General features: G+C 38.3%; 1 long non-coding RNA gene across 9 annotated transcripts in view; it reads right to left on the bottom strand.

The window, feature by feature from the left end:
- LOC140635963 (uncharacterized) overlaps positions 1-26,097 on the bottom strand; it is a 176,078-nt gene that overhangs the window by 66,662 nt on the left and 83,319 nt on the right. For 6 of the 9 annotated variants that reach the window (XR_012033331.1, XR_012033338.1, XR_012033332.1 and 3 more), the window contains one exon: positions 3,994-4,066. This is a non-coding gene — a long non-coding RNA (uncharacterized lncRNA). Of the gene's footprint in view, positions 1-3,993; positions 4,067-13,219; positions 13,288-26,097 lie in introns of all 9 variants that reach the window. The other 3 variants (XR_012033336.1, XR_012033337.1, XR_012033339.1) reach the window with 1 other exon arrangement.

Genomic DNA, 26,097 nt, shown 5'->3' on the forward strand with positions numbered 1-26,097 from the left:
CTGTGTCTCTCATGAATAAATAAATAAAAATCTAAAAATAAATAAAAAATAAAAAATAAAAAAACAAACACTTCTCAGAAGATAGAAACTCTTTAACATACAAAAAAATGCAACTTTAAAGTAACCTGACAAAATACACGTAGAGAAAAAAAACACAATTATTTTCACCTCTAAACCTAGAAAGGAAATGAAGTATTATTAATACTGGCAAAACTCCTACTATTAAACAAGACTCCTCTGTGCCAAACATCCTGCTAAGAATCTCTATAAATATCATTTTATTTCATTTTCACAAATGTCCAGGAAGGTAGATGTCATCATCTCTGTCCTATGGACAGAGGAATTAAGTCTGAGAAAACATCATGCCCAGGATCACCCAGGCAGTGAGTGGTAGGGTGGGAATTCAAACCCTGGTGTGCTAAAACCGATGTTCTTCCTAAGGTCCGACCACCTCTTTGGGCCAGTTAGGGATTTAGGATTACAAATATAAGTGGGATTTTCTTTTTCTAACCCCATCACAGCACACATTTTTAAAACATTCATGCATGTCCAACATTTTTCATAACAAACTATGTTAAATGACTGGCGTAATTATGTTGATACAGACAAGGGTGGCAGGTGGAGGGCTCGGTTTCCCTTCGTTTTTGTGTTGCACAAAGACGGCTACATGGGGAACAAGGTCTCACCACATCCACGCCAAAGGAATTCTTAATGTCTTAGCTCGTGTTAACGCTTTCCATCGTTTGAAAATGGCTTTTGTAATTGCCAAAATGTCTGCACGCATTTGCTTCTAAATCATAGAAAGATTGTGAAGGAAGTTAAATAGAAAATTAAGAAACAGGCAAAACACAACAGCCTCTAGACTGTCGACCTTGATTCAGAACAAATGATGTAGCTGTAAGCCAGCATTATCCCAGCCCTACTTGCAGCATGGTTTTTCTTTGTTTAATGCGCTCTGCTCGCCTCAAACAAAGGGAAATGGGTAGGAAGATAATTAGATCTTCTTTTTAAAAATGACCTAGCGGTAGCATCTTTAAAACCACCTGCATCTTTACAGTAAATGAAATAATACATAAATATAAATGTTTCATGCTGCTATCAAACATTGATAATAAAGGTTTTAATATTTATTGTTACCTTTGGCCAAAGCCTGAGTTCACTCTTTAGCAGGAGAGGCACAGAGAGGTGTGAGGATCGCCTTTGGGTACTACTGATTGGGATGGTGTCGGCATTAGAATATCCCTGAGGGAAAGGGGGCTTGGGCATGGCCCTCTTAATCTTCTTAACATTCTCTTCTCTGCCTTCATCTGTAATCAGCTTTCTCTCAGATTCTAATAGATTCTTCTTCTTCTTTTTTAATATAAGGCTCTGTACTTCCTCACAAATCGGGGATATTTAAATGATCCTAGTTCTTTCTGTGGTTCACGGAAGGGGTTTTCCTGGCCGTGCCCTAGAGAGTTCATTGTCCTAACGTTAGCAATGACCCCAGGCAAAGTGTTTTTCTGTGAACATCAAAGTATTTTGAGCAGTTACTCAAATACCTTATGAATGTGGAGCTCAAGTTTTGTCACCCACATCTCTCGTGGGCTGCCAGCAACTGAAGCGAGGAGGGACAGGGAAGTCGCACCCAAAATGCAACGGCAGGCCGCATGGTAAGGTCTCAGTCAGCTCCACAGTGCAGGGCACCACTCGGAACGCTCCACCAGCAGGGACTTGCTTAGTCTTCACAGCCACCTTCCCAGGCAGGTAAAAGTCATTATGCCCATTTTAGAGATGGTAAAACTGAGCAGAGAGTCATCGTAAAACTTGCTCAATGGTTGCATAACTAGTAAATGGCAGAGCTGGGACTTGAACCCAGTAAAACAGGCATTCCAGCAATATGTTGTGCCACGCTGGCCCTGAGGTGAAGCCAGGAGGAAAAGGAAGCTCCCCATCTCACTAGCACCTCAGGATAACCCACAGCCACCTGATGACCACAACCCCCCGCTCCTTGACTTGTGTTAGGATGGCAGCACAACACGCCAGCTAGCCAATGACTGTGTCTCTCTCTGCAGATCCCTCCTGCCCTAAATACAAGTCACCAGAGTGGGCTCTGAACAGCTCAAACTCACGTTCCCTCCCACCCGGGGAAGATGAACGGCCTCCCTGTCTTCACTCCACCTCCTCTCCAGGCCTTTCTGGTCATTCATGCTCTTTTCAAGAGTCTTTTGTATGAAAATTCTGTTTTCAAGCCACAATTACCACCCAAAGTCCTCTTCATCCCTGGGAGGAAGAAGTCCGTCCCCTTCTTCTCTGCCAATCCCAGCTTCTTCCGTTTTCTCTCTCTCCTGGAGGCTAGCTCAGACAGCTTGGAGTCTCCTATCACATCACTTTTTGTCTTGTATTAGAATTATTCAGATCACATCTTATTTCTCCTACTAGTTGGTAAGCAGGGGAGAAACATCTTTTTTTTCTTCTTTGTCTTCCCTATGGCACCTTCGTTTTGTTACTTGGGTACTATCCCTTCTTTCCCACGCTCATTTACAACCAGAAAAGAAAAGAAAAGAAAAAAAGAAAAGAAAAGAAAAAAGAAAAGAAAGAAAAGAAAAAAAAGAAAAGAAAAGAAAAGAAAAGAAAAGAAAAGAAAAGAAAAGAAAAGAAAAGAAAAGGATGTGCATTCCAGCAGCGAACCAAGAACTATATTTCCAACCATATTTTGCACTACGAAATTCAACTTTTTGAAATATTGCCTCAATTTATTTTCAAAAAATATTTTCCTTTAAAGTAATGCTTATTGTTCTTTGACACTGGTGGAATTGCAAAGGATGATGTAGTGTCATGATATCTTCCATTATACCCGGATGGTGTTTGATTTACAGACACTATAACGGTAGAAAAAATATCTGTCACGGTGACATCGATCGGTGTTTTGACTGGCTGAGGTTAAGCCATAGAGAGGTACCGTCAAGAGGGAAAATGTAGGGAAACTCCTCCTTGCTCCCAACAGAGAATGTGTTTGATAGCTTCTGGCCTAGAGAGCCACTTCCAGACAGAGCTTGATAAATAAAACCAGAATGTGGCATTAACTGAAATCAGATTCCATAGGGTCTCGTCAGACATTCCACCAGCACCATGACTGGTCAACTTAATTAAATATCAGGGTCTTTATTTCCCAACCTCTCCATCATGAATTAGAAAGCTACTAATTCATTGACAGATCAAGTTATTCAAAACAACTGAAGCAACTCTGTGTAGACAATCTGTTATGGAGGAGTTTCCAGTCTTGTGACTTGTTTTGTCTTCAAAGGGTCTTGTTTCGCTATCCACTAGATACTAAAATCTTTTTTTTCTTTGCACATTGATGAGACCAACAGGGAAAAGGAAGGAAATTCAATTTAGTCAAAAGTTATTATATCAAGAGACTGTCAAGAGGTCGAAGAGACCTTAGAAATTATTTAGTACACCATCTAATTTTGAAAATGAAGAAAGTAAATGTCGGAATAAAAAAAGACTTTCCGAAAAACATGTATCTCATTAGTGATAAAAACTGATTAAGAATCCTGGAAACCAGACTCCACAAGCAGGATTTACCTTTAGACATAAAATGGGACTTACTAGAAGCTCGTAACAATTACTGTTGAAAATTTTTTAAAATCCAAAATGAGAACTAGGGATCTTATTTTCCTATGTGGCTCTGAAGTTACCAACTTTTCTGGAGTCACATAAACCAATGTTTCTTCCTCTTCATTCTCTATCTATGTCTCTTTTGAACCTAAAAATTGTGTGTGTGAAATAAAATGGCCTATAAATAATATTTTCATGATTTCTTATGCTCTCCCCCTTCACCTTGATTTATCAATGGGAGAAATTTTAAAGGAACAAAGGAAAAAAATGAGGGGTCAAGAGACACAGACCCACCCTAGTAAATGCAGAATGTACAACTCTAGAATTTTCTCCTCTCTGGCCAGGAAATTCATTCTGAATATGTGAATATTCATGAATTCATTGCCTTACCTTTACAACCACTAGGACTATCTGGTCATACTTCTGGCTTCTTTCCCTTGGGCTTTATCATCCTGTGGACCACCTGTGGATAGACAGCACTTTGAGGTCCTTGACACAGACAAAACAATCCACCGAGCAGCTGATTTTGTCACTTCTAAACTAATTGTATGGCATTTTTTTAGACACAAAGCAAAAACTTTCATTTCTCATCCTCTGTTCCCTGTAGGCAACATAATAGAGTTGTAGGATGTTGCAAGCAATGTACAGGGGAGCTAAACAGATGTGTAATAAGAAATGATCATCCAAGTAAACAGGGTTTTGCTTCATTTATCTCCCTTAATATAAAAATATCTTTTAATCACATCTAAAGTTACTCAGAGATTGTCTTAAAGATATATTGGATTACATGGTTTCCTGATTGGCCAATCAACACTGCAGAGGTTGAGTGGGGGACCCACTCTTCCCTTCTCCCTCTCCCCCCCCCTTGGGATTTCATCAAAGAGGCCACCCTGAAGTTTCCGGCCTGTGCCTCAGTGACCTGAAACTCATCTATCACTGATCACCATCAACATCTGTTACCCACCCTGCTCAAGATATCTTTCCTCCACTGCTGCATGCACTCCAATAGACAAGTTTCTTATGCACAAAAATATTAGTGGCATAAAATATATTAATCCCACAATCTCATTGTCTTTGGTCCAAATTTTAAAAGAATATACTAATAGCACTGTGATACTGTAATACAGAGAGAGGTTTTTTTTTTTTATACAGGATATAAAAGCTGTTTGCTTTTACTTATCTCTAAATTTTTTCCATTACTTGAAGGCAATCACTCTGTTTTTGCTGTATAAATGTGCTAAAAATTCAAATGTGCTAAAGCACTTATATTTTCATATTTCATATGCGAGGAACAAATTTAAAACAATTGCTGCATTTCCACCGCTTTAATTATTTTATAATTCTTTGTGAGAATGTACTTTTCAAAATATTTCAAGGAATTTCAACTTTTAAGATGACTAAAAGTATGTCAACATAAAGACATACTTTGTAAGTCAAAGCTGATAGAGTTAATAGAAACAAGCTTCTTCTGGATGTTTAATAACTGTCTTGTTTTTATTCATTAAAAAATTGTTACATACCAATGAAAGAAGAAAACGCCACTAAAATCTTCTATGTAAATTTTCTGAAGGTGAACTTGAGAATTTTTCTCAGTATTTTTATGTTTAGAATATTTTTAACTTACAGTGTAAAGTTTTTTTTTTTCCCCAGAGTCAAGATGCTGACTAAAACATAATACTATTTAATTATCTATAGCACTAAAATACAGTTTCTTTAGAATTAATTCCTGGAGAGCTACGAAATTTCTTTCCCATCCCCACTCAAGCATAGTGCCATTCAAAACTTTTACACACATAACCTGCATATAAATATAACCCTTAAGATAATAGGAGTACTAAGAAAGATAGAAGTTATATAAAGTATCCAGTTTTTCAATCAATATATTGAAGCTATAGGATGTTTACACACTGCTATTCACTTCAGGGAGACCCAGAAGAGAATCCATATCTATTGCACAGGGACATAGACAAAACAACAGGAGTTTCAGCTACGGGGCACCAATTAAAGAATAATGGGAAAACTTTTATGCAGCTAGAAATCTTCTGGGACTACTTGCTTTTAATGGACAGTAACAATTTTGGAACATAATCTTTACAGGTTCTGCACAGAGGTCACTTGTCTTTTGAAAGTTACTCGAATTCTTTCAATCAGCAAATACTGTTTGAGCATCTTCTGTGTGCCAGGTGCAAGGAATACAGAAAGAAAAATTACAGCTCCTGGCCTCGCTGAGCTTATAGTTAAAAGATGACATTCTCGTGGAAACCAGTGATCTGTGCAAATCAGAGGAGGGTTACATAAGGGCATGTGCAATGCACAACAGAAGTGTGGAGGGAAGGATGCTCACAGCTGCTCGAATAGTCACTCCATACTTCAGAAATGAGGACCTACATGTTAAATGCTGTGCTTAGCATCAGGATTACAAAGATGAAGAAGAAAACAAAAGCATGCCATAGTTTGACAAATGCCATAACACATGTGCAGAGGATTCTGCAGAAACACCAAGGAGGGTATCTGGCTCGAAGGTCGGGGGACAGGATCTCTTTTAAGACCTCTCCAAGGGGATCCCTGGGTGGCACAGCGGTTTGGCGCCTGCCTTTGGCCCAGGGTGCGATCCTGGAGACCCGGGATTGAGTCCCACATCGGGCTCCCGGTGCATGGAGCCTGCTTCTCCCTCTGCCTGTGTCTCTGACTCTTTCTCTCTCTCTCTCTCTGTGACTATCATAAATAAATAAAAATTTGAAAAAAAAAAAAAAAAAGACCTCACCAAGAAGTCCAGATACATTTTAAGTACTTGCGTTTACAGATTTACTATTCAAGAAACAAATTCAAAACACTAGTTGGATTTCTACTGCTTTATTTTTCTTATAATTTGCCTTCTTCATAAGATTACACTTTAATTCAAGTAGGATTTACAGACAATGGGAGGTCACACAGCATGAGAGTCTGGCAGAGCCAAGTTTGGGAAAGGATGAGTAGCTTTGCAAGGTTGGGGAGCAGAGTATAAATGAGGGGGAAATGTCGAACCTGGAAAGGAGGCTGGAGCTCCATTGCAGCAGGCCTTTAATGCCAGTCTAAGCAAGTTGGACTCTATCCCACAGACAACGGGAGCCACTAAATGGCTTTATGAGGAGGAGAAATAGGATCAAATTTGCATTCTTAGAAAGATCACCTAGTAGTTGTGACGGCCTTGCCCTCATTGTTCACAACTGTGAGTCACACAATTATGTGATTCATAAATCACAAATTCCTAGCCCAAGCACAGGCTCAGCCCAGCCCCATTCTCAGGACACATCTTAACAATGAACAAGAGCAAACATAAGGTAACCCTCCCAGAGTCAGATCACTATAGGTCCTACTCTCTCCCAATCTCCCCTCTCCCTTAGCTAGTGACACCATCCTTGTCCCCATCCCACAGCATTTCTGCCTTTAGAGGCTTGACCGTATTAGCCTAAATGTCAGCTTTAGGGACGCTATCTTTCTGATCTATGGATCAGACCTTGCCCATAGTTTCCCATCTCTGTGACTAAAGAGCATTAACCAAGGATCCATACGGCTTGATTTTCCCCAGGTCCTAAATCCTCCCTCCCTTTCAGACCCTCTTCCTCTACTCTGAACTCACAACTCCTGCCTCTCTTGTTCTGCTTCTCACCTGTCATTGCTGTCCCACTCTCTATGCCTGAAGAAAAACTCTCCACCCAACTGGCCACAGACTGAAATGATCCACCAGTCCCCATCCCATGTCTTGACAGGGCCTTTGATTCTCTCCAATTCCACATCTGTTGGAATTCAGTTTTTACATTGTGAGCATTTTTTTCCTACCCAGGATCATATTAGAGCCCCTAGGCTGACTCCCCTCTCTGGATTTCCCTCTCAGACCCAACCCCCTAAAAGGCTGTGCTTGAGCTAGAGAATTCGGAGCAGGAAGTATCCAGTTTTTGTCTTACTCTTTTCTCTCATTTGATCTCTGAGATTGAGAATCACCTTAGCAGTACCCAAGTCCCAGATCTATCAGAGTAGACTGCTTACTAACGCCTAAGTAGTAGTCATAATGGTTTCCATCTTTGGTGGACTTCCTTGCCAGAAATGGTGCAATGCATTGTTCATTGTTCATTGTTTCTTTTACCCTCATAGCCACTCTATGTCAGAGGCATAAAGAGCCACACTTTGCAAAGAGGACAGCGAAGCTGAAAGAGATTCAATAAGTTTGCCACTGGTAAATGATAAGATCACTAGAAAATTATCTGAATCCACAGCTCTTTACCAATAGCTATGCTGCAAAGTCTTTGGCTCTGGGGCCATGTAATCCCAAGCGGCACAAGCTCTAAGTGCCCCCTGAGGACTCTAATCAGCCCTTATCAGCCTGCACATCACTGATATAGCTGTGAAAAGACTGAAGTTGGTCTGGAATTCCCAAAAGGATCAGGGGAACATAGCCAGGTGAATGTTTCCATGTATGTATTCTTTTTTTTTTTTTTTAAGATTTATTTATTTATTCATTTATTCATTTATTTATTCATTCAGAGAGAACGAAGAGAGAGGCAGAGACACAGGCAGAGGGAGAAGCAGGCTCCATGCCGGGAGCCCGACGTGGGACTCGATCCTGGGTCCCCAGGATCACACCCCGGGCTGCAGGCGGCACCAAACCGCTGCGCCACCGGGGCTGCCCTCCATGTATCTCTTCTTAAGACATGTTAATTCTTTAAGGAGTTAGAACCCAGAAGACAGCTTCTTCTAGAGGAATACCATTAATGGCTTAGAGTCTCTAATGTAAAATTGTATAGTACCTGGAACCCTGTCCGTGGGACCCATATCTTATAATTGCCTTATAGTGAGGTCTTTCACTTTCAGGAATGAATCTGTCTTAGATTTAAGACATACTCTGTTCACACAAATCCCACCAATGAAAAACTACTTAAAACCACTTCCAAATGTGGTAGACATTTTTTTTCTTTTAGAAATTTTAAAGTGGCAAAGATAGCTTTGCTACCTGGCAAGTGTTACTAGCTGACAACACTCTCAACCAGTTATAGCATTTTCTGCTTTCTTTCTCTTGCTCTAAAAAGTTCAGAGAATTTAGGAGGTTTCACATTTCTCTGGACAGAGGCCCTGGTTTGATAGGTGAAATATCTTTCTGACTAGATGATATATCCGTTTATTTGTATTTATAAAATGCAAGTGACCTTTTGAATGTGAAAGGTCTTTTAACAGATTATCCCTCCACTCTAGAATTTTTTAAACAAGGCACATTTATTCAAGATAAGGGGATAAATGACAATAAAAGCACAGAACATCAATTTGCTATCGGACAGCAAGTTGTATTGTGAAGGTTTCCCCTAAGGTGTTACAGAGCTTATAAAGTAGTATATACATTTAAAATCATATACAACTTGATTTTCAATGCTTGAGAATACTTATAAATACTTATAAAAGACTTATACATAATGATATTTTCACTCATATCTACTGGACTATAAACAGGAGCAAGTTTTCTAAATTTTTTAGAAAGTGAAGAAGAAATATGTACAATGAAAAAAATCTATTCAGACATATCTTTCATAATTAGTATATTAAGTCACCATCTATTATATGTCTAGTAAATATTGGGCATAATACTATGGGCTTTACATATATTATTTAACATTAAAAATAATTCTATACTAGTCATTATCTTCTTTATATTGATAAGAAAACTGAGAAGTTATATGACTTCCCAAGGTCATATAGCTGTTGAGAAAGGGGTCAAGGGGTGTCTGGGTGGCTCTGTCAGTTAAGCATCCGACTCTTCATTTTGGCTCAGGCCATTATCTAAGGATCATGAAATCAAGCCCCACTTTGAGGTCCACACTCAACGTGGAGTCCATTTGTCCCTCTCCCTCTGCTCCTACCCCCACTCATGCTCTCTTTCTCTCTCTCTCAAATAAATAAATAAAATATTTAAAAATAAAAAATTTACCTTTCACGAAGATGACGCCGAAGGCGAAGAAGGAAGCCCCTGCCCCTTCCAAATCCAAAGCCAAAGCAAAGGCTTTGAAAGATAAGAAAGAGGTGCTGAGAGGTGTGCACAGCACAAAAAAAGATCCATATGTCACCTACATTCCGATGACACAAGACCCTACGTCTCCGAAGACAGCCCAAATATCCTCGAAAGAGCACCCCCAGGAGAAATAAGCTTGATCACTATGCCATCATCAAGTTCCCCCTGACTACTGAGTCAGCCATGAAGAAAATAAGACAACACACTTGTGTTCATTATGGATGTCAGGGCCAATAAGCACCAGATCAAACAGGCTGTGAAGAAGCTCTATGACATTGATTGCCAAGGTCAACACCTTGATCAGATTGGACTCATCTAGGGATCCCTGGGTAGCGCAGCAGTTTGGCGCCTGCCTTTGGCCCGGGGCGTGATCCTGGAGACCTGGGATCGGATCCCACGTCGGGCTCCCTGCATGGAGCCTGCTTCTCCCTCTGCCTGTGTCTCTGCCTCTCTCTCTCTCTGTGACTATCATGAATAAATAAATAAAATCTTTAAAAAAAAAAGATTGGACTCATCTAAACTGAGTGATAAATCTAAATATAAAATTTTTCACCATAAAAAATAATAAATAAATAAAATAAATAAAAATAGAAAATTTAAATTTTTTAAAAAAGAAACAGGTTAAGAATTCAAATCCAAGTCCATTTGATTCTAAAAGTGGTGCTCTTCCTACCAAGCATTATAGCTAACATTAACTCAGGAATCGTGTTAATTTTAATGCTGGCTCTGTTGACAACTATGTGATGTTGGGCTAATTATTTAACTGGGCTCTTCTTTGGCTTCCTCATCTGTTAAAATAGGAATAACAAGAACACCTACTAAGAATATTGCAGGGATTAAATGGGTTAACACAGGAAAAGTATTTGGAACCATGTCTGGTACATAGTAAGTACTCAAAAACTGATGGCTGTTAGTATCCTCATCATCATTACCATTACTGTTATTACTACTACAACACAAGGCTTCCTTCATGGGAAACTTCTCTTGACCCTACATTCCTCTCCATCTACCATCCCACTTCATGATCCAAGTGATATCTACGCTATAGTTTCCAGCCTCCTTTGCCATTGAGCAGAGTCATACAATTAAGCTCTAACCAACCAAACGTGAGCAAAAGTGATGTGGCCCATCAAAAAGTTCTTACATGTTATCCATCCTCTCTCTCCATCTGCAGACCTGATGGATCTAGCTTCATATTTCAGAGCCTAAAAGTATTACAGAGCCACAGAAGAAAAGGATGTGTGTCCCCATTTAGATATATGGAACAGAGCATATTACCTCTGCACCTCTGGTCAACCGAAAATTGCTCTAATGAAAAATAAACTTGTATTATGGCAAGCCATTGAAATATTGGTGTGGTTTGTTATTGACACTAATGTTGCTTTCCTTAACTAATGAGATCTTCTCCGATACTCAGGTCATTCTTTGTCCTCAGTTTAGTAGCCTCTCAGAAAATTTTTTCAAACACTCTCTTGTCATCTTGTGATGTCCATGACATCACACTCTTCTGATTTCCCCCCTACATTTCTACACATTTCTTCTCAGTTTCCCTTACTGGCTTCAGATTCTCTAACTTTTTCAAACTTTTTCTCTAAAAGGCTAGATCATAAATATTTCAGGCTTTGTGAGCCACATGCAATCTCGTGTATTCTTCTCTTATTTTCCTTACAACCTATTCAAAATATAAAAACCTTTCTTAGCTGGTAGCTATGCACAAACAGGCCCCAGGCTGGATTTGGTCCACAGGCTGTGGTTTGCTGACCTCTATTCTAGTTGACTGACAAATACAGAAGTGCTCCCCTCCTTTCCAGCTCAGCTTTAACCTTTACCATCTTTGCTCTGTACATTATCCTTGGAGAATCTTATCCAATCTTCTGCTTTAAACACACCTATATAGGGCAGCCCTGGTGGCCCAGTGGTTTAGCACTGCCTTTGGCCTGGGGTGTGATCCTGGAGACACAGAATCGAGTCCCACGTCAGGCTCCCTGCATGGAACCTGCTTCTCCCTCTGCCTGTGTCTCTGCCTCAATCTCAATCTCTCTCTCTCTCTCTCGAATAAATAAATAAAATCTTTAATAAATAAATAAACACACCCGTATATTAACATCTCCTAGATATCTCCAGAGCTGACCTTGCCCTTGTGAAACAAACCTAAATGTATAACAACCTACTCGACCTCTCCCTTTGGAAGCCTACTACTATTAGGCTTCTCAAATATAAAACAAAAAACAAACAGAAACAAAAACAAAAACCTGAAAGACTGCTGATCCCCCCTTCAAACATGTTCCTAGCTCAATAAAAGACACCACCATCCTCAAGCTAAAAATATAGGACTTATCCCTGATGTCCTTTTCCTCATCCCCCAAGCCAAATCCCTCACTAAGATTTGCTGGTTCTATTTTCATATATACCTGGAATGTGTCTACTCACTCTATATTCCTCTGGACCATCACCCCCGTTCAAGCCATCATTGCCTCCCAGCTGAACAATTGCAATAGTCTCCTGGCTGGGCTCCCTGCTTCCACCTTCACCTCCAAAAAGCATCTGGATCCTCCAAAGAGCAACTACAGTGATTTTTCTAAAATTTAAATCAGCTCAAGATAGTCTTCACATTTGAGTGCTTCCCATTGCTCCTAAAATAAAAGCAACCTTACTCTATAGGATAGAGCCTCTTCCTCACCGTCTTCCACCCACCACTTGACCTACCACTCTTCAGCTACATCAGCCTTTTCTGCACCCCCGGCTATTTTCTATTACATCACTCTATTTCCTACTCAGGAATGTTTACAATGTGTCACTCACTTCTATATTCATTTACGTACCTATTTTTGTTTCTCCTCAAACAAATACACACACTCAGGCACACTAGAATGTAAACTCCATGACAGCAAGGATCTCACCATCTTATTTATCAATGTAATATGCAGACCCGTACCTGGTACATGTTGTACTACATGCACGTTTATGGGACAAGTATGAAGATGGGAATGAAGAAAGGATGACAGAAGTTTTTTTGACGAATTTAGTGATACCGACATTAACTTCAGATAAACCAACAATTACACATGATATTTTTCAGCTCAAAATATTTTACAGTCATGTTTGCTATTTCTTTACTTTTCATAAATCCCAAAGTGGGGCCAAGAGAAGTCAAATATCATTAACCTAATTTTACAGAGAAGCATGTTGATATATAAGCAGGTTGGTTTTACCAGATCACTATGAATATGAAGAAGATAGGAATTTACTGCAATTCTCTGCTGTGTTGGGCTCATTGTAATTTTCTAGTAGATACTGGACTTTTTATGAATCTCCCAAAAAGAAATTAATTATCCCTATTCCCCTGCTTCTATAAGGGTCTCGATAACATCATTGCAGGCCTTAGGCAAGATGGCCTTTAAAGTTTGCTGTGTAAAACACCATGTGACAAAGTTGAGTTCTGTATCTGAAACATGAAATTCGGAAAAAGTACAGTCACAAAGACAATGTTATATAAGGGATTACAAGGCTTCAAATATGAACTATATAGACAAGAGTACAAGAAAGAGTCTGAAATCACACCCCATTGAAAACAGAGTTTACCTGATGTTCATTCACCGGGGCATCATTCCATTTGAGCCCTGGAGATTGTAGAAATCTTTGAGAAAAGCCTTGAGAGAACAGAGCAATAATTAAAAGTCTGGGTGACAGATTAAAGGTTAATGGAATTAATATAAAATTCCCCTAAAAAAGAGATGTGAGGAGGAAAGCCATGACATCACTGAACCCTTGATCAAATTGTCTTTTGCTTCCACTAACAAGTACAATGAATTTAAATTACAAACTAGAGTGATTTCAGCCAGATGGGAGAAGTTTAGAATTAGTGAATCTTTGCATAGGTTTTTCATTCCCTGGTGATAGTTCATTACCAGAGAGCACACCAAGACTTGGGCCACAATGCCATGGTGGAGAAGCTTTTCCTGGGTACCACTGGCATCTAGATCTCTGCCCCTAATTGGGCTTTTTCTTCTCCATGCTATAAAAGATATGCTTTGATACTTTATTCATACTGGACTGCAAAAGACCCTAGTACCTTAAAGCATAATCCTTCTCAGATACATATGCACTTACATTTGAATCAATGCTAAAGCAACAAAGTTCTGCTTGTAATATTTCAGAAACCAGCAATACAGTTGTGAGAATACTTGAATGGAACTTTAGAACCTTCCCACAGTTTTTCTGAGTATTCCATACAGGCAGACACTAGGAACCAGGAACACAGGGGATGGAGGTGGATGGGGAAGGAGAGGATTTTGCAATTCCATTAATAGAACAGGTCACCCACTTTCTTGCTACAATAAATAAACTAAAATAAATAGTAAAGTAAAAAGTAGTAAGATAAAGAGCAAATTAATTAATTACGTAAATAATAAAGTAAATAATAATAATAAATCAAGGAGAAGAGGCACATGTTGAGATAGCTCTGACCCAAAACAGAGTATAAAGAGTTTATAATGAGGATAAAACTTTAGAACTTGGGAAGGGAGACTAATTCCCATTAAGATATTCTAGTTCATCAAAAAAAATCTACTAAATATAGAATTATATTTACAGGCAAAGATCACAAATATTTTTAAAATTTAAAACACACTAAAACATACACAAAAATAAATTGAAAATAATTTTTCTCTGATGATTCAGAAATAACAGAGTTTTATGGAGGCTTGGGAGCCTCCTTATAAACATCAAATGTCAATAAACTATGGATGTACAACATATTGTTTAATAGGCTAACTTAATAGACTACTCATAAATTTCTATCCATTTCATTAGTATGTCTAAGACACATACCCAAGCTGAAGAACATGGGAGGCTAACTTTTTTCTTCTTCTTTTATAATGTTAAATGACTTCTTCAGATACATTTAATAGAACTTGACATGAAATTCAGAAATTTCTGATAGAACAGATGGAAAATATCTAAAAAGCATTCTGTAAACTTTAAAAAGTGGGGAGGTCAGGGAATAGAAAATTGTCTTTAGATATCTATATCAATAAAACCTTAAAAAGCACAAAAATCCTTAGAATTACTTAGATTCCCTCTATCACTACTGCACACTCCACACACGCTTTGGAGGAGAACAATGAATATCTGTCACTCAGGCCAGGCAATAGAGGCACCCGCTAATGCGCCAATTTGAACAATGCATTTTCCCTGCTTAGAATCCCCTAACAGATTCCTTGGTTTTCAGGATAAAATCAAGCACACCTTCTTGAAATGTTTTAAATAGGTATTTAATTCCTGTTGCAAATTCTGTTCCCTATCTCAAATATCTACAGTCTAAACCAGTCTGAAAACTGTCATCCAGCCTTTAATACCTTTCTTTTTATCTTAGAATGAAAACTCCAGAAAACTACAGGACAGGGATGGTAGGTGGAGGGAGTGGCAATGTCAGATCCTGGGAAGTGAACTTACCATAAGTAAGAATGCCATATAAGCAAGGCAAAAAAAAAAAAAAAAAAAGACCTCTGGTGAGCAATGCATGTTACAGGCTCAAAAATTTCTTGCACTCAAAGGTTCAGAGTGGGGAAAAACCAAACAGACAAAACAAATTTACACAGTAAAAGAAAACCCAGGGTGCCTGGGTGGCTCAGTGGTTGAACATCTATTTGCCTTTGGTTCAAGTCGTGATCCTGGGGTCCTGAGATCGAGCCCCACATCGGGCTCCATGCAGGGAGCCTGCTTCTCCCTCTGCCTGTGTCTCTGCCTCTCCATGTCTCTCATGAATAAATAAAATCTTAAAAAAATAAAAGTAAAAGAAAAACCAAGGAAGCCACTAAAAACACATAATATAAAATGGTAAAAGATAAAACACACTAGTAACCCCTAAAGGTACAACTGTCTCATTAAAACAGTATAATTTTTCAGATTTGGTTTTCAGAAAAGGCAAAACTCAACTATGTTTGACTTCATATAAAGAAAAGATGAAAGGAATCCATGCAAGGTGGGGAGCCTGAGTTATGCTCAATGCTTGAAGCACCAGACTGACATGGAGCTCCTCATCACCACTTGTAACAAGAAATGATGTGAAAATTTTTTTAAACTGTAAGAAAAAAAAAAAAAAGAATCAGTGGTATGACATGATCTCGATCATCCTCACATTACCCATGGGCAGGACACATTCACCTCACATTGCCATAACAAAACATAGTATGCACCAGTACTGGAGAGATATGTGGAAGCAACTGAGACATCCCTTGACAGAGGGAGGTGAGCAAAAATAAGGAAAATATGAAAGATGACAAATGTCAATAGTCATCTCAGGATGAAAAACTAGACATAGACACCACATTGGCAAATTAAAGAAGGTTTTCTAATCAAGAAGATTTAGAAGGAAATCACTGAACATTTTAGATAGAGTGGTAAATGCTAAGTCCCCCAAAAGACCTTATCAGAAGGTCACAGGTACAAATGATAAGGCTAAAAGAAGTAAGGGCCCCATCAGACATCCTGGAGGCTTGGGCTGTACCACTTCCAAGCTCAGCCTCATAGAGAGGTTATAGTATATGAAATTGCTGACATTTGACCATTTTTTACCTACACTATCATGAAACTTATTACATAAGGCAAACGTAGATCTGCATATACATAAATCTAGAAAATGCTACAGGCCACTGCCTCTGGGTCAGAGGAGCCCATCCAATCAATGTTATTTAATGTACGACATTATTCTAGGGTGCTACATCTACTACAATACTACTAGGCATGGACATAGACCTCATTTACTATACACAGTCTTTCTCAGCCAGAAAAGCCCAATCCAAGTGATTTCCTGGATAATTAGAACAAAGTTCAAATAGACATATGCCTCCAAATATATTCAATAATATTTAATGATACGAGAATTTTTAACAAAAGTAAAAAAAAGACATTAGAGTTATATATTATATATTTTATGTATTTCCAATTTAGTATAAGAAATACAGAATATTTACATAGGAAAGGAAACTAAAAGAAATGTACTAGGTTGTAGTACCCCAAAAAATGAATTACATTTTCCTCTATATTGTTTTTGGTATCTCCAAATTGTTACAATGATTGCCCATTAATCTTATAATCATTAAGAAGCAATTCCTTAAAACAGTGTATTCTTGTAGTAATGTGAAAGGGGATGTAGAGGGTCAGGGAGGTCAATTAGGAGACTCCGTAGCTGCCAAGACAAGAGGGTGATAAGGACCTGGACAGAAGAGAAGACTTAGGATTTATTAAAAGATCTAATTTTATGTAGAAGTTGAATGTAACTTTTCTAGCTTACGTAGCTAAGTAGAGAGAAAGAGCACTAATTAGGAGAATTTATACAGCTAACAAGGAATGTCTTAGGAAAATGAAAACTTTTATTTTTGATATGTGTTTGAAGTGACTTGAGACATGCAGGTAGAGATGATGAGCAAATATGGTAAGAAAGAGAGAGAAAGAAAAAAGAAAACAAAGCAGAGAAGAAAGGAGGAAGGAAGAGAAGGAAAAAAGTGGAAAGATAGGTATGGGTCAGGAGCATAGAATATACACATTTGGGCTGGAGATACTGCATGGCAGTATCTTGACTATTTATAAATAGTCATTGATACTATGTAGATCACTACAGGTTTTTTGGTTTTTGGTTTTTGTATTTTGTTTTTTGATCACTACGGTTTTAATAGAAAATGTGATTATATAGGCTTCTTTTCTTCTAGAACAGGATTTCTCATCTTGAGCACAATTGATATTTAGGGAATGGGGTAGGGAGCTGCCCTGGGTATGGTAGGATGTTTAACAACATCCCTGGCCTCTACCACTAGATTCCAGTAGCACCATCTCTCCTCCTCTGTTGTGACCACTGAAAATGTCTATAGCCAGAGCCGAATATCCCTGGGATGGGGGAGATGTAGGGAGTACAAAATCACTTCCAGCTGAGAACTACTGTTCTCAGTGTATGATAGCAATGAGACCTGATGGCCTTCAACAAAAATCTACATGTTGAGATAAAGATGTTTCACATAAAGATGTTTACTGGATAAATATGTGCCAGGTACTGTGCTAAGTTCTGAAGATTCAAAGTTAAATATGATATGCACCAGGTCCTCAAGGAGTCCATAACCCAGTGAGGCACAGACACACACACAAAGAAATATTTGCAATGCACTGGGGAAAGTGCTAGTCTCAACAAGCACAAAATAGTCTAGTAGCAAAATAGAGAAGGCTAGTCTGACAGGAGAAAAAAAAGAGTCAAAGAGAAAGTGACATTTGAGTTGGATCTTTAAAGAGAAGTATACGGTCGATAAGTGAAAATGACAGGGAAAGATATTCTAAGAGGAATATATGCAATAGAATATATCCAAAGAACTAATAATGGCCCAGGACTTATATTGAGACATTTTTTGTTCTGCTCATGGATGATTCATGTCTACTTGGGCAACAACATCCCACTTGTAAAAAATTAGCACCCAAAGTGAAAAGCATATTTTCTACCAAAGGTAAACAAAATGGTACTAACTGAGCTGGGCAAAAGAACAGAAGTTGTCTTTACAGCTACTTTAGTTCCCACATATTGCCCAGAGCCCTTAAATTGACCTCTTAGGGGGCCGTTAAAAAGGGTTTCTATCCCAGTCAATACCTCAGGAGCAGTGAGCTTTTCCCCTGTGTTAGAAGGAAACCCCTCAGTGAAACTAATTAGATTTTTTTTTTCCAAAACACATCCAGGCTATTGATTTGAGAACTGAAAATAGTATTGATGTATACCTGTCAGTTATACCTGAATAAGAATTAACTACAGAATTTTTTAATGTAAGAAAATATGAAATGTCTACAATTTCTACTGCTATAAGATTTTAACAAAAAAAAGTATTTTGTTGTAAATCCACTTACAAAATACTAAATTAAAGAAATTATGAAATGATTTTGCCAAGTGGCTTAAAATTTTACCTGAGTGTCTTGGTATACTGATATATTTTTTTATCCCTAAAAATATTTGTTTTTAGGGATATTTGTTTATCCCTAAGACTACAATGTTCTTCACATAACATTTATTTGAAGGTTTATCTTTATAATCTCCCAATGGCATTAAGATTTGCTCTGACTTTACTACATCTATACTTACCATTTGTTGAATACCAGTGATAATACATAGCCATTTACAAATATATAGATGCTTCTCAAAGATATTGAAATAAAAAGAACTAAACCGCATTGAGCCCTGCCTATGTGATAGTCACTGTGCTTATGTTTCAGGTGCCTTATCTCACTGAATTCCCAAACCCTAGGTAAAAGGTATGATAATTATCTCCATTTTACAAATGAGCAAATAGGGAGTCTAAGTAACTTGCACAAGTGCCTAAAGCTAAAATGAATGAGTCAGAAATAGGCCCACCTGTCCTCTTTCCCTCTCTTTTTAGATCTTAAAGAGTAGAAATACACAATTCAACAGTCCAGTCCCATTTCCTTCTCGTCTTCCACAGCTCCAGACTGGTCTCTCTGGTCCTCAGGGTGAAAGCTTTATCAAAACGCCTTCCTTCTTCCTGCCAAGGGTACTGACCACCCCCATGGGTTGTTAGGGCTCAGAGTGGGAAGACTAATGTTCTCCTCCACCAGACGGTGGTGTGTAAGCCCGCATCTAATTCTACTTTGTCTCTTGTGGATTTACTCTTTAATAATACTTGGCCACAAATGTCAGGGATCACTTGATTCTAGGCCTTGTCTACAGATGACTCTCTCCCTGTCTCATACATTTAGATATTATTTTATGTTATGTATTTCCAAAACTTACATCTCCAGTACAGACTTCCCTGAGCTCTAGACTTAAATTCCACCTGCCTACTTGAAGTCTCTAATTGGATGTGGTGACATCTCCTGCTCATCAAATCATATGTGGACATAAAACTAGACCATGTTTCCTAGGCAGATGTAGCCATCTGGCTGTGTTTTAATGAAATATAAGCAGAAGTAATTGGTGTATAATTTCCATCCTGGTCCATAAAAACCTCCCAAGTCAGTCATATGTTGAGAATGGCAAAGTTTTGTCAGCCTGGATCTCTGAACCAGTGCATAGAAGAACACTGTCTTTCTATTTACCCATGTGTTGAATGTGTAAAAAAAAATTACTCTTTAGGCTAATACACATTTTTTAAATCTAATTTCCAGTGAAAAAGGCAGTTAGCCTTCCAAACTAACATAGTTTTCTCTTAGGAATCTCAAGCCTAACACAATTTCTACCCAAACTTGTCTTCATCAACCTTCCTTAATTTAGAAAATGGTACTGCCTTTCATGTAATCTCAGAGGTCAGAAATCTGGGGGTTTCTTAGTTATCATTTTGGGGAGTTATTATTTTCTTTATTCTTCACATGCAATCTATGTAAATTCTATCTCGAAAATCCTTCGCAAAACTATCTATTCTTTTTATCTCTACTGTCAATTCCCTAATCCAAACTACCATATCATTTACCTGGATTGTGACAATAGCTTTCTAATTTTTCCTTATCTTCTTCCATTCAGGACTACAAGGGAAATATTTTAGGGACTAAAAATAAAGATAGTACAAATTACAACCAGTTGAGAAGGTCCAAGTAAACCTAATGAAGGAGATTTGAATGATGGATTGAATAGGAATATAAGAGGAGGGAAGGTGAGCAGAATAAGCTAGTCAACACACAAAGACCAAGAGGAAATTCAATGAAGCAGGACTGTTGGGTATCACTGAGGACCATACTGTGTCCCTCCTCTCTATTTAAAGGGTTTGACTGATGTAACTTGCTGGCATTAAAAATTATTTCTTTAGAATATGTGACCACCATACCAGCTCTGCAAGAAATATTAAGGGGGACTCTGTAAAAGAAAGAGGAAGTCCAAGGAAACAATCCACAAAAACAGGGACCGAATACGTATCATGATGACACTAAATTCCTATCTTTCAATAATAACTCTGAACATGAATGGGCTTAATGACCCCATCAAAAGGCAAAGGGTTTCAGACTGGATAAAAAAGCAAGACCCATCTACTTGCTGTCTACAAGAGACTCATTTTAGATGTAAGGACACCTACAGCCTGAAAATAAAAGGTTGGGGAACCATTTACCATTCAAATGGTCCTCAAAATAAAGCAGGGGTAGCCATCCTTATATCAGATAAATTAAAGTTTATCCCAGAGACTGTAGTAAGAGATGAAGAGGGACACTATATCATACTTAAAGGATATATCCAACAAGAGGACCTAACAATCATGAATATTTATGCACCAAATGTGGGAGCTGCCAAGTATATCAATCAATTAATAACCAAAGTTAAAAAAAATAACAAAAGTTAAGACATACTTAGATAATAATACACTTATACTTGGTGACTTGAACACAGCGCTTTCTATAATAGATAGATCTTCTAAGCACAACATCTCCAAAGAAACGAGCTTTAAGTGATACACTGGACCAGATGGATTTCACAGATATTTACAGAACTTTACATCCAAACGCAACTAAATACACATTGTTCTCAAGTGTACATGGAACTTTCTCCAGAAAAGACCACATACTGGGTCACAAAGCAGGTCTTAACCAATACCAAAAGATTGGGATCGTACCCTGCATATTTTCAGACCATAATGCTTTGAAACTAGAACTCAATCACAAGAAGAAGTTTGGAAGGATTTCAAACACGTGGGGGTTAAGGACCATCATGCTAAAAGATGAAAGGGTCAACCAGTAAATTAGAGAACAATTAAAAAGATTCCTGGAAACTAATGAGAATGAAGATACAACCATTCAAAATCTTTGGGATACAGCAAAAGCAGTCCTGAAGGGGAAATACATCGCAATACAACCATCCATCCAAAAACTGGAAAGAACTCAAATACAAAAGCTAACCTTGCACCTAAAGGAGCTGGAGAAAAAAACAGCAAATAGATCCTACACCCAGCAGAAGAAGAGAATTAATAGATTAAAGCAGAACTCAATGAAATCGAGACCAGAAGAACTGTGGAACAGATCAACAAAACCAGGAGTTGGTTCTTTAAAAGAATTAATAAGAGAGATAAACCATTAGCCAGCCTTATTAAAAAGAAGAGAGAAAAGACTCAAATTAATAAAATCATGAATGAGAAAGGAGAGATCACCACCAATACCAAGGAAATACAAATGATTTAAAAATTTATTATGAGCAGCTATACGCCAATAAATTACGCAATCTAGAAGAAATGGGTGCATTTCTGGAAAACCACAAACTACCAAAATTGGAACAGGAAGAAATAGAAAACCTGAACAGGCCAATAACCAGGGAGGAAATTGAAGCAGTCATCAAAAACCTTCCAAGACACAAAAGTCCAGGGCCGAGATGGCTTCCCAGGGGAATTCTATCAAACGTTTAAAGAAGAAACCATACCTATTCTACTAAAGCTGTTCAGAAAGATAGAAAGAGATGGAGTACTTCCAAACTCGTTCTATGAGGCCAGCATCACCTTAATTCCAAAACTAAAGACCCCACCAAAAAGGAGAATTATAGACCTGTATCCCTGATGAACACAGATGCAAAAATTCTCAACAAGATACTAGCCAATACGATCCAACAAAACATTAAGAAGGTTATTCACCATGACCAAGTGGGATTTATCCCCGGGATGCAAGGCTGGTTCAACACTCGTAAAGCAATCAATGTGATTGATCATATCAGCAAGAGAAAAAACAAGAACCATATGATCCTCTCATTAGATGCAGAGAAAGCATTTGACAAAATACAGCATCGATTCTTGATCAAAACTCTTCAGAGTGTAGGGATAGAGGGAACTTTCCTCGACATCTTAAAAGCCATCTACAAAAAGCCCACAGCAAATATCATTCTCAATGGGGAAACACTGGGAGCCTTTCCCCTAAAATCAGGAACACGAAAGGGATGTCCACTCTCACCACTGCTATTCAACATAGTACTAGAAGTCCTAGCCTCAGCAAGCAGGCAACAAAAAGAAATAAAAGGCATTCAAATTGCCAAGAAGAAATCAAACTCTCCCTCATTGCAGATGACATGATAGTGTATGTAGAAAACCCAAAAGCCTCCACCCCAAGATTTCTAGAACTAATACAGCAATTTGGCAGTGTGGCAGGATACAAAATCAATGCCCAGATACCAGTGGCATTTCTATACACTAACAATGAGACTGAAGAAAGAGAAATTAAGGAGTCAATCCCATTTACAATTGCACCCAAAAGCATAAGATACCTAGGAATAAACCTAACCAAAGAGGTAAAGGATCTATACCCTAAAAACTACAGAACACTTCTGAAAGAAATAGAGGAAGACACAAAGAGATGGAAAAATATTCCATGCTCATGGATTGGAAGAATTAATATTGTGAAAATGTCAATGTTACCCAGAGCAATTTACACATTTAATGCAATCCCTATCAAAATACTATGGACTTTCTTCAGAGAGTTGGAACAAATTATCTTAAGATTTGTGTGGAATCAGAAAAGACCCTGAATAGGCAGGGGAATTTTAAAAAAGAAAACCATAGCTGGGGGCATCACAACGCCAGATTTCAGGTTGTACTACAAAGCTGTGGTCATCAAGACAGTGTGGTACTGGTACAAAAACAGATACATAGATGGAACAGAATAGAAAATCCAGAAGTGGACCCTCCACTTTATGGTCAACTAATATTTGACAGAGCAGGAAAGACTATCTACTGGAAAAAAGACAGTCTCTTCAATAAATGGTGCTGGGAAAATTGGACAGCCACGTGCAGGAGAATGAAACTTGACCATTCTCTCACACCATACACAAAGATAAACTCAACATCTAAATGTGAGACAAGATTCCATCAAAATCCTAGAAGAGAACACAGGCAACACCCTTTTTGAACTTGGCCACAGCAACTTCTTGCAAGATACATCCATGAAGGCAAGAGAAACATAAGCAAAAATGAATTATTGGGACTTCATCAAGATGAGAAACTTCTGCACAGCAAAAGAAACAGTCAACAAAACTAAAAGACAACCTACAGAATGGGGGAAGATAATTGCAAATGACCTATCAGGTAAAGGGCTAGTATCCAAGATCTATAAAGAACTTATTAAACTCAACAGCAAAGAAACAAGCAATCCAATCATGAAATGGGCAAAAGACACGAACAGAAATTTCACCAAAGAAGACATAGGCATGGCCAACATGAGAAAATACTCCGCATCACTTGCCATCAGGGAAATACAAATCAAAACCACAATGAGATACCACCTCACACCAGTGAGAATGGGGAAAATTAACAAGACGGGAAACAACAAATGTTGGAGAGGATGCGGAAAAGAGGGAACCCTCCTGCACTGTTGTTGGGAATATGAACTGGTGCAGCCACTCTGGAAAACTGTGTGGAGGTTCCTCAAAGAGTTAAAAATAGAGCTGCCCTATGACCCAGCAATTGCACTCCTGGGGATTTACCCCAAAGATACAGATGCACTGAAACGACAGGAGACCTGCACCCCAATGTTTATAGCAGCAATGTCCACAATTGCCACACTGTGGAAGGAGCCTCGGTGTCCATCGAAAGATGAATGAATAAAGAAGATGGGGTCTGTGTATACAATGGAATATTCCTCAGCCATTAGACACGACAAATACCCACCATTTGCTTTGACGTGGATAGAAGTGGAAGGTATTATGCTGAGTGAAGTAGGTCAATCAAAAAAGGACAAACATTATATGGTCTCATTCATTTGGGGAATATAAAAACTAGTGAAAGGGAATAAAGGGAAAAGAGAGAAAATGAGTGGGAAATATCAGAAAGGGAGAAAGAACATGAGAGACTCCTAACTCTGGGAAATGAACAGGGGTAGTGGAAGGGGAGGTAGGTGGGGGGTTGGGTGACTGGGTGACAGGCAATGAGGGGAGCACTTGGCGGGATGACCACTGGGTGTTATGCTATATGTTGGCAAACTGAACTGCAATAAAAAAATAAAATAATAAAATAATAAAAATAAGGAAAAAAATAATAAAAATTATTTCTTTAAAAAAATGATTTCTTGGGGTACCCAGGTAGCCCAGCGGTTGATTGTCTGCCTTCAGCTCAGGGCGTGACCCCGGGGTCCCAGGATCGAGTCCCACGTTGGGCTTCCTGCAGGAAGCCTGCTTCTCCCTCTGCATGTGTCTCTGCCTCTCTCTCTCTGTGTCTCTCATGAATAAATAAATAAAATCTTAAATAAATAAATAAATAAATAAATACTTTATTTTAAAAATATGTTTATACAAGAGATATTCTGTCTTAAAATTATCAAGGCTCGGGGATCCCTGCGTGGCGCAGCGGTTTAGCGCCTGCCTTTGGCCCAGGGCGCGATCCTGGAGACCCGGGATCGAATCCCACGTCGGGCTCCCGGTGCATGGAGCCTGCTTCTCCCTCTGCCTGTGTCTCTGCCTCTCTCTCTCTCTCTCTCTCTGTGACTATCATAAATAAATAAAAATTAAAAAAAAATTATCAAGGCTCAATTCCCAATCAATCTAAAAGAATAATTTTATTTAACTGAATTGTTCTATAAATAAGCTCCTGTTTATAATACTTGGTAGTTGTTATTCTTGCTATCAGTGATATATTTGTTGACGAAAAAGAAGTAATTTTATTGCTTGAATTAATGCTTGATTTGAGACAACAGTGAACTTATCAATGAAGTATGTTTTAGACTAAATAAATAAAAAGTGTGCTTTCTTTTTAAAATGTTTTTCCAAAAAAAATAAATAAAATAAAAAATAAAAATAAAATGTTTTTCCAAAGGGGGTGGGGACGGGTATTGGACTTTAAGGAGGATACAAGATGTAATGAGCACTGGGTATTATATAAGACTGATGAATTACTGAACTCTACCTCTGAGACTAGTAATACTCTATATGTTAATTAATTGAATTTAATTTTTTTTAAAGATTTTTTCAAGTAAATTGTATTGCACACAGTTGCATATTAAATTTTTTTTTATGATAGTCATACAGAGAGAGAGAGAGAGAGGCAGAGACACAGGCAGAGGGAGAAGCAGGCTCCATGCACTGGGAGCCCGATGTGGGATTCGATCCCCGGTCTCCAAGATCGCGCCCTGGGCCAAAGGCAGGCACCAAACCGCTGCGCCACCCAGGGATCCCACAGTTGCATATTATATTTATATATGGGTTATTCTGAATTTTTTATATTAAAAAATAAATGATACAAAGCAAAAAAGGTTCATTTATGGTTCAAATTTTAAAGCTGATCATTATTAAATAAGAGAGACCAAGACAATTCCCTACTGTCCTAGCTTTCTTAAAGTGAAACATACTGTCCAAGGAAAATCACTGGTTTAATCTCTTTAAGCTCTACGGACAAAAAAATAAGAGAAACTTTTAAACTCTTTTATGCTTGAACTCAAGCAAAACTGTTGAGTTTCTCTAGAAAGTATACAATGCCCCTCTTCACTGAGATGTTTTAAGTGGGAGGGAAGTTTGTAGACAGACATAT

Source organism: Canis lupus, chromosome 6 (assembly GCF_048164855.1).
Source record: "Canis lupus baileyi chromosome 6, mCanLup2.hap1, whole genome shotgun sequence".
NCBI classification, from domain to species: domain Eukaryota; kingdom Metazoa; phylum Chordata; class Mammalia; order Carnivora; family Canidae; genus Canis; species Canis lupus.